Source organism: Nuphar pumila, chromosome 16 (genome assembly GCF_984573655.1).
Source record: "Nuphar pumila chromosome 16, dmNupPumi1.hap1.1, whole genome shotgun sequence".
Taxonomy (NCBI): domain Eukaryota; kingdom Viridiplantae; phylum Streptophyta; class Magnoliopsida; order Nymphaeales; family Nymphaeaceae; genus Nuphar; species Nuphar pumila.
This window is the reverse complement of record NC_143264.1, coordinates 47,562,490-47,571,898: the sequence shown is the minus strand read 5'-3', so window position 1 is coordinate 47,571,898 and position 9,409 is coordinate 47,562,490.

Genomic DNA, 9,409 nt, shown 5'->3' with positions numbered 1-9,409 from the left:
AATTCATGCACATATTTCAAATTCACCACAGTCTACAGGAATGGCACATGCACTAGCTCTTATGGAGTTGACAAACTTGGTGGAATTTGTATTTATGACCATAATCAGAATACGAATGATACCCAGATTTGTAATCTTCGTATTAGCCACATTCAGCCTACACTCTTAGGCTAACTTCAAAATACACTGCATTTCTCAAAAATACAAAAAGGATTTTCTCAATTCCTCAAAATCAAGTTTTTCAAATCCATATTCATTCAATTCATTCATTTGCAAATTTTAATTTCAATTCAAAGAAATCAATTTTCTCAAAAGTTCTAAGTCTTATTCTAAAATCGATTTTCTCAAAACTCTAAGTTTTCAAATGATATTTCAAGTATTTTTCAAAGTTCAAAATTCGATTTTCCAAGTTATAGCTTCAATTTCCAAGTTCTAATTCAAAGAAATCAAGTTTTTCAAAGTTATTTGAAATTCCTCAGAATCGATTTTCACAAAACTTCAAGATTTCTTCAAAAATCGATTTTCACTTTCCTTATAAATATTCTCTCACAAAGCTCACGATTTTCCAAATGACATCTTTTCCAAGAATTCTCCAAATATTTTCCAATATTCAAATCAAACATCATGTTATCAAATATGCATTTTCAGAAAGCCATAGCACATGCCTGATTCTTTGTGCATTTAGGAAATAGAATATGATTTAGACAAGTTGAGCAAAGTTAAGCATACAATTGATCATTGGTTCAATTACCCCTAGTAAAGGCGCCAGGAACGGTTGAACCTCATACCGACAGGCGAGTCCCATTCCTCGGAATTATCCCGCATTTTAAAAATGGAGGCGAGTTATTTTCAAAATTCTTTTTCAAAGGTTAGTTTGATTCGCAAAAGTAAAAAATATTGCGATTATAACAGCCCTCCACTAGCTTCTACTTTTGGCGTCGTTTGGTCTGGTGACCAAGAGCAGGTTTTGGTAAAATCTTCTGTAACCCTCTAAAATTGATTTGGTTTTAGCTGTTTTTCAAGAATCGTTTTTTATTCTAGCAATCCTTAAGCTCGAAATCCAGATTTGATTATTTTCTGAAAATTTTCTTGAATCCAGGTTGTAGAAGATTTTAGTAGTATTAAACTACAAAAACTCTTCTAGAGTAATGCTTTACGATCATCAAAACCTTGGAAAATCCAAGTCTGATTTATCCAATGACAGGAACCTGTAGGTTTTGGTACTCACGAGTCAACTTTGAATCCATGACAGAACATTTCCAATCTGTGGCAATCCTCATCGATCTGTTCAAAATTGGGAAAAATAGTTTCCGAAGATCGTGATAGCCTAGAAAGTTGGCCCTGAATAAGATGTTGTTCAAATTAACATGTAATTGACCCATTGGCAGGAACCAAACCACAACCCAGATCCTGCTAATTCCCTGTCATCTAGCAATCTGCGTCTTGCACTTCTTTTATGCTAACTGTCACCATTCACACTTTGAGTGACCATGCATACTTTGAATGATATAACAATAACATTTGGGGAAGGAATGGTGCTTTCTTAACTGTAAGAAGGAGGGGCTTTTGTTGATATGAAGGTGAGCCAATACTATCTGAAGTTCTTGCCATGTGTCTCGAGTGTCCTGATCAAGACCCTCTATACAGAAGGTAACACCTTTATTGAGGCTAACAAAGCATCTGAGATTGATATCTCAAAGGAGGAACAACACAAGAACACGAGTTAAGTTGGCTAGAATGTGCTTGATCGGCATATCAAATTTTAGAGGAAATTGTGTATTCGATGCCTACCCAGCAGATTCAATTGACGGACTGCTATAGTGAATAAAAGTTTGTATCGTTTGCTGATGGATGTGGCTCTTGCTAATTTAATGACAGTTTCGGTAAGTATTGTTGACAGGTATTCAATAGGGACAACTGAAATTTCATATCATAGTTGCATAGATGACTCAAATGCCTCGCTGATTCAATTCTTTGGGGCGAAGGAGCTGTATCAATTCCGGTTGATATGCTTCAGCATACACCATCTGCTGCAATCATCTCAGCAGTCCCAACGGTCTTCGTCATTGGATAACAAACAAGTGTCCAGGTCGATATTAAAATAACAGGTGGAAGACTAATCCTAATCTAGTTACCCTTGGTGCAAATCTTCAGTCCAAACTTGTTGGTATGATGCATTAAGTCATGACACTGTCATAACCAAGTATGGACATTTCTACAAACAAGCTCTAGACCTGTTGGTGTTGTGCCCCAGAATTCTCGAGGTAATTCTATCTTTTATATTGGTTGTGCTTGTCACTATTGTTCTTCAAGGGGAGCTCGTATTGGACAGTCTCTGAGGTTAGTAGAAATTTGACTGAATGTAAGCTTGTTGTGAATGTATGGAGCTTGGCAGGTACTGTTTTAGGGATAGCAATGACAAAATCACCCTGATTTGCTCAGCATGATTCACCACATTGCATATGTTTAGCTTGGCATATTAAATGCATCACATAGGCTAACTTTTTGCATATTGGCCATATTGCATATTATAATTCGCATGCATTATGACATTCATTAACAAATTAGTTTCTATATATCTACCTTTAGTTTAATCAGTTGCATCTCATTCTGCAGTTTCACCACGTATTTTATCCACTGTTGCATATGCATCTTTCGTTTGACATATGCATCATATTCAAGCCATATGTATGTTAGTTCTTAGCATAAGTACTTTCCATTTTCCTTCATGCTAACCCCGTTTTGCAGGAAACATGTGAAAAAGTGCTACTTTCCTTCTTAGACTAGGATTTTATTTCTCATTCAATGATGTAATAACTAAGATATAATGAGAATTTTATATTCCCTGCACTAGATTGGAATGTATGAGCATATACATTTGTTAGAAATGCTTGTTTTCATAATATTTTTTCTTTTATTCCGAAAATTCACAATGGTGAAACACGAATGGCACATGCACCATTCTAATAAAAGGTGATTAAATCCTAAGTTGATGATTTGCACCAATGGCCATAGTCAAGGTGTAAACAAAACTTAGGATTTTCATCTTTTATGGAATAACATCAGATCTACACTGGGTCCTTTTTCAAAATCATCATATATTTCTAAATATTTTCTTCCTTTATCAGAGTTTAACTTAAAATTAACTCAAAATATATATCAATGGCAATAGCCAGGATATATTGAGAGTTAATTTCATTTTAAACTCTATAAAAGCACCAAAAATGTGTTTTATTCTTCACTTGAATTTAAGTACGATTTATATATAATACATTTTATTACCATAGTCAGAGATGTATTATATTTTCAATCTTATTTTAATTCATTTAAAGAATGAGATATGATTTTTAAAAACCAAATTTCAAATTCTTTCATTCATTTCATCATTTAGGATAGAACTATATCATATTTTCAAAATTCTTTTCCAAGATCAAGTGATTTTGAGATATATTCTTCAAATATCTTCTTCACCTCTCAGATCAATCTTCAATTCTCATTCATAAATTCAAATTTCTTTTTAAATCTATCTCATTTTAAAATCCAAATCCCAATTTCAAAGTCCAATTTGACTTTGAAATTTCAAATTCATTTTACATTCAAAAATTCAATTTCCCATTCAAATCGAATTTCAAAGTTCAATTCAACTCTGAAGTTCCAAATTCATCTACGAAACTCAAATTCAAATTCAATTCAAATCAAAATTCAAAGATCAAATTCAATTTTGAAATTTTCAGATTCTTCTCCTGATTTCAAAATTCAAGGTCTAAATTCAAGCCTATTATTTATTTTTTCCAAAAATCTTCAAAATTTTATCTAAAGATTGAGTCATGATTCTCAATCAAAGTGTTGAGGTTAATTCTAAATCTCGGAATTCGGTTCTCCTTAAATTTTAAATTCAAAAAAATATGGATTTTCAAAATCCAGATTCATCTTCAAAAATCCCATTTGGATTTTCAAAATCCAATTCTAAAATTAGAACCCGATTCCATTTAGGATTCCAGATTTTGGATCCAACTCCATCTTGGATCTCAGACTTCGGATCCAATTCCATTTAGGATCCTAGAATTCAACTCCATCTTGGATCCCAGACTTCGGATCCAACTCCATCTAGAACTCTAGATTTTAGATCCAATTCCACTTTTCAAATCTAATCTTGGATTCTAGATCCAATTTCATCATAGATTCCCAATTTCGGACCCAAATTTCATCGTAGATTCCATATCTCACATCCAATTCTAAATTCTGAATCCCATCTGAATTTCCTAAACCCAATCCTATTTTCAAACTCCATTAGGATTTTTCAAATCCAAATTTCATCCTGATTTCAAGCTTCGAATCTGAAATTCAAAAACCATTTTGTTTATGTCATCATCTTTTTAGAAAAAGTCATTGTCTTTGTCAAAAACATCAGATGTCTTTCGTACGATTTCTAGCAACCAGTACTTATTTCATTTTTTCCTAATCGTGTTCAGGCAAGACTTCTTGCTCACAACATCGACTTCAAGGAAAATCCCTCACGTAAAACAAGGTGTTAGCTTAGTTTGCAGTTCAACTATTTTGGCCAGACCTTTCTACTTATGTAGTGTGTCAGGCACCCAAGGAAGACCCTCACGTTAAGCTAGATATACATCTTTATCTAATGCCAACTGTCAAGATGTCTATGTCTTTTGTCAAAAGATCTCTTTTTGAAAATACTTTGTCAGAGTCGATCTTTTGCTCTCCTCAAAGGCTAATGTGTCTACTTCTTTGTTATCGATCGAGCTTTGCATGCTTAATAACAAAGAAGGACATCTGTAGACACTCAATTTTTGACTGAGATATTTTCTGTTTAAAATCTTGTCTTTGTCCTAAGCAAAGATACTTTTAATATGATTTTTTGACCCTCAAAACTATCTGTTTTAGAAGAGGTTCTCAGCTTTTCACCAAGTAAAAAATCACCTTAATTGGGCATTAAAATCAAAAGTTATACAACAAACAACAACAACAACTACGCCTTCATCCCAAAACAATTGGGGTCAGCGATATGAACCAAAAAAGAAATTCATTTTCGGTCTTCCACATGAATCCTTTTCCTCCAATCATTTCTATCCAACGCCATGTCCTCGGTGAGGTTCAAAGCATTCATATCCTTTCCTATCATCTCCATCCAAGTCTTCCTAGGCCTACCCCGACCTCTTTTAACTAATATATTTTCCCATTTCTCCAACCTTCTAACTGGAGCATCATTAGGCCTTCGCCGAATATGTCCAAACCACCGTAAACGATTCTCTCGCATCTTATTTTCAATGGGTGCAACACCTACCTTCTTACGTATCTCTTCGTTCCGAATCTTATCTTTTATTGTATTTCCACACATCCATCTAAGCATCCGCATCTCAGCTACACTCATTTTTTGAATATGATGTCTCTTGGCAGCCCAACATTCCGTACCATATAGTAAAGCGGGTCTAATAGTCGTCCTATAAAACTTTCCCTTCAACCGAAATGGCATTCTACGATCGCACAGCACTCCAGTAGCACTTTTCCATTTCATCCACCCAACCTTTATCCTATGATTTACATCTCCATCAATTTCTCCATACTTTTGAATGATGGATCCCAAATATTTGAAATAATCATTCACCGGTATATCTTGCTCACCAAGCTTCACTACACTCCCATCACTACTTCGTTGCTTACTAAACCGACATTCCATATATTCAGTCTTACTCTTACTCAACTTAAAACCTCTAGCTTCCAATGTCTGTCTCCATAATTCTAACTTAGCATTAACCCCAGCTCTAGACTCATCAATCAAAACAATATCATCAGCAAACAACATACACCACGGTACATTTTCTTGAATTGATCTCGTAAGCTCATCCATCACTATCGCAAATAGGAAAGGGCTTAAAGCAGATCCTTGATGTAACCCAACCGTTATCGGAAAATTGGTTGTCACCCCTCCACAAGTGCGGACATTGGTTACTACTCCTTCATACATATCTTTAATTATACTAATGTACTTGAGAGAAACACCTTTCTTCATCATTGTCCACCAGAGAACGTCCCTAGGTACTCTATCGTATGCCTTCTCTAAATCAATAAAAACCATATGCAAATCTTTGTTCCTCTCTCTATATCTTTCAATAAGTTGTCTAAGAAGATGTATAGCTTCCATAGTTGATCTTCCAGGCATAAAACCAAATTGATTCTCCGATATCATGACAACCTTCCTCAACCTAGACTCAATCACCCTCTCCCAAAGTTTCATAGTATGACTCATGAGTTTTATACCACGATAGTTTGTGCAATCTTGTATATCACCCTTATTCTTATATAAAGGCACCAAAGTACTCTTCCTCCACTCATTAGGCATCTTATTTGTTCGCCAAATCAAGTTAAAAAGATTTGTCAACCATTCTAAACCTTTCTCTCCCAAGCATTTCCAAGCCTCGATAGGTATACCATCTGGGCCAACTGCCCTTCTTGATTTCATTTTCTTCAAAGCCTCTGCAATTTCTTTCTTTTGAATCTTGCGCATGAAGTCGCGATTTATCTCATGAAAAGGAATGGAGAAGTCTCCAAGATCTTGAGCATGACTATCATTAAATAGCTTATCAAAATAATTTTTCCATCTCTCCTTAATCTCCTCATCTTTGACTAAAACCCTTTGCGTTTCATCTTTGATACATCTAACCATACCCAAATCCTTCGATTTCCTATCTCTCATCTTTGCAAGCCTATAAATATCCTTCTCGCCTTCTTTGGTATCCAACTTGTCATAAACCTCCTTATATACCTTAGCCCTCGCGTTTCGAACAACTTTTTTAGCTTCCTTCTTTGCTATCATATACTTCTCCAAATTCTCATTATCACGACTCTTACTTAGATTTCTATAACACTCTCTTTTAACCTTAATAGCTAATTTGACATCCTCGTTCCACCATGATGTATCCTTACCTAGTGGTGCACCGCCTTTAGACTCACCCACTACCTCCTTAGCTACTTTTCTCATACCACCCGCTATCTTATTCCACATTGATTCTGAATCCTCCTCGAGACACCAATCAACTTCCTTAACTACCTGCTCTACAAACATTCCTTGTTTAGCTCCTTTCAGTGCCCACCACTTAATTCTAGGATCTATCCTATGTCTATCCCTTTTGCGGAATTGTCTAATTCTAAGATCTAAAATTAAGACTCTATGTTGTGTAGCTACACTTTCTCCTGGTATAACCTTACAATCGATGCAACAACCCCTATCTCTCTTTCTAAGTAGGAAAAAATCTATCTGACTCGTATTAACCCCACTTTTAAATGTTACTAGGTGAGACTCCCTCTTCCTAAACCAAGTGTTTGCTAAGATCATATCATAGGACAAACAAAAATCTAAAATCCTTTCTCCACTTTCATTTCTTTCTCCTATACCATAGCCTCCATGGATATTCTCAAATCCATCCCTACTAATGCCTACATGTCCATTAAGGTCACCGCCGATGAAAAGCTTTTCTCCATAAGATGTCTCTTGTACTACTCCATCTAAATCTTCCCAAAATTGATGCTTAATGGAATCATCTAAACCTACTTGAGGTGCATAAACACTAATAATATTAATAATATCCGTACCTAATACTAATTTAATAAGTAAAATTCTATCACCCTTCCTACGGACCTCAACTACATTATCTATAAACTGACGACTCATAACAATCCCTACTCCATTCCTATTCCTATTCCTATTTATTCCTGTATACCAAATCTTATATCCCCAAGGTTCTATCACTTTAGCTTTCTCACCTACCCATTTGGTCTCTTGAAGACATAAAATATCAATCTTTCTCCTACACATAACATCTACTAACTCTACCAACTTACCAGTTAAAGACCCTATGTTCCAAGTGGCTAACCTAATTTTATGGTCTTGGACTAACTTCTTTACCCCCACCCGTCCAACAAAGTGAGGGAACCCTTGCCTATTTGACACCACACCCGGGCGCCGGTGTGACGCGTCGCTTCTGGGCGACGACCTAGCAACCCTTGCACATTTATCACTGCCTCCGGGCCTAGAGAGTACAGCGCGTCGCTCAGTAGGGAACGCCCCAACGAAATTCTCATATTGGTTCATTTTCATAGGATATGACAAAGTTTTTATGCTGGCTGTCACAGGCCTACCGCAACCCTCCTCCTTTATCCGGGCTTGGGACCGGCAAGTTATAGTATCATTAGATCTCGTTGAATTGTTGTCAACAGTTCTTTGCTACCATCATCATCCATGAAGTGTCGTCAGCATCCTTAAAGTGTCATTAGAGGAAATTTACTTTCAAAGATATGATGTCACCATCGCCTGATGACACTCTAAGTTGTCGTCAGAGCTCCACCGATTGTCACTGGGCAAACTCGAGTCATCAACCTAAGTCTAATGATAACCTAACTTGTCATTAGTGCCAAACTTATTGTTAACACTAGTTGTCATTAGTGTAGCTTGTTGTTAACACTAGTTGTCATTAGCGTAGCTTGTCGTTAATATCTTTTGAGGCCAACTTGTCATCAACAACTATTTTGCATGTTCTTGGGATTGGTAAGCCTTCCAAAAAAATTAGAATGAAAGGCCATCCATTTAAAAATACATTTTCTTAAACTGAAACCCCAATCGAGAAAACTAAACCTAAGTCATTCGTTCGAACCTATGCTAGCCACAACTGTCCATCTAGATTGATCTCGGATATGCAAGAAATGTATCTGGATCCACTTCAAAAGATGGGACATATTCTCCCCTATTTAGAGGATCTGGAATTTTAAGCATTCATGTTTATTCTCTGTTGAACCCTCTGCGAAGCCTAGCCTATCTGACCTACTTTCTTAATCCTAGTTGACCTAGCCTATAGTTCAGATAAGCCTCATCTCATCTTCTTCGGAGCCCACACCTAGCCAAAGTACTGCCTATGATCCCCCATGCTTGTCAAACATCGTAGAAAGGGGCTACTTAAGCTCGAGGTGAGACTTGGTTCCCATTTTTATTCATATTTTATTTATTTTATGTATTTCTTAAGATTGAATTTATCTAATGTGTTTATGCTTATTGTCTTTTATGATTTTTTTTAGTTTTAATGGCTCCCACCTTGAACTCAACTTTTTTTTAGGTCTTAACTATGAAGGTACGGAAGTCTCCAATGCTATCACCTAAAATAAAGATCAAGGATTCTTGGTTTAGATGATCCCTACTCGTCAGAGGATGAAAGTCTCTTTACCTTGAAGAACAATCCCTACACCTTCTCGAAATCTGAATCCATTTTGAATTTATTTCAAAAACAAATTTAAAGGGAAAAAACCTTGCTTTCTTTCATACTTTTCAAAAACCATGGAGGAAGGTATCTACAATAGACCAATATGAGGGTCTCTTATGGTGCTTGGCTCATATAGGCAGAGA